Genomic DNA, 1,015 nt, shown 5'->3' with positions numbered 1-1,015 from the left:
CTTACAAAAAATGCAGAATACATTTTTCATGACTGATAAATCAGAAAAAATGCAAATGATGGTATAGTTTGAAAGCACTTAAAATTTAGTGGTAATACTTTATTGCTAAAATATTAGTAAAATAATAAGAAATTGGTTCTTTTCTTCCCATTGTTAGAAATGTGCAAAATCTAATATGTATCTGGATTCTTTTTGTCTTTGTAATGCATCTTGACTTAATGATAATTACATAGTTTCAGCTTCCTAAATTTCCCACTGAAATGTAATGTTCAGCTATATCTACTTAAATACCTTTACTAGATTCATCTTGTCCCTTTGTTTGGGGAATATTTGTGTAGGAAATTCTTGGATTAATCAAAGATGCCAGGAATCTATACTGACAGCATTTAAAATAATAATTTCTGAATTATGATCATTTTAAATGGCTTTGGCCATGTACCATGATAACAACTAAGTAATATGTCTACTTTTAACAAATCCAAGGCTTTTATATAGTTGTACTCTATTAGTTTTAGACAAAATTCTGCATTTGATACTACATTATTTTGCAGTTTTAACATGAGAATATTTTGAATCAAATACTATTCTAAAAGTCTTTTAGGTAAAAGATAAAATATATTTTTTTTAAATCTTGAAATCATATAAACATTTTCACTATGCAATTAAGAGGGTATGCAAAAATTTATTTTGGTCAGTATAATGACTTCTTATTGAAGTGTCTGTTGAATAAAAAAATGTTTTATTAGGCTTAGAAATTTTCCCAAAAGAGCATATGAATGTTATTTTCTGTCTTAATGTTGAACTTCAGGCCAGAAGGTGTTAGAAATATATAATCTGTTTTTGTTGTTGTTCTTTAAAAGCATGGTAGGTTTCCATTTAGTGCTCTTTTTTTAAATCATTTTATTGAGGGCTCATACAACACTTATCACAATCCATACATCCATCCATTGTGTCAAGCACATTTGTACATATGTTGCCATCATCATTCTCAAAACATTTGCTTTTTACTTGAGCC

Source organism: Echinops telfairi, unplaced genomic scaffold (genome assembly GCF_000313985.2).
Source record: "Echinops telfairi isolate 266 unplaced genomic scaffold, ASM31398v2 ScPeMD7_7468;HRSCAF=8506_0, whole genome shotgun sequence".
In the NCBI taxonomy this organism is placed as follows: domain Eukaryota; kingdom Metazoa; phylum Chordata; class Mammalia; order Afrosoricida; family Tenrecidae; genus Echinops; species Echinops telfairi.
Note: the sequence above shows the minus strand (reverse complement) of the source record.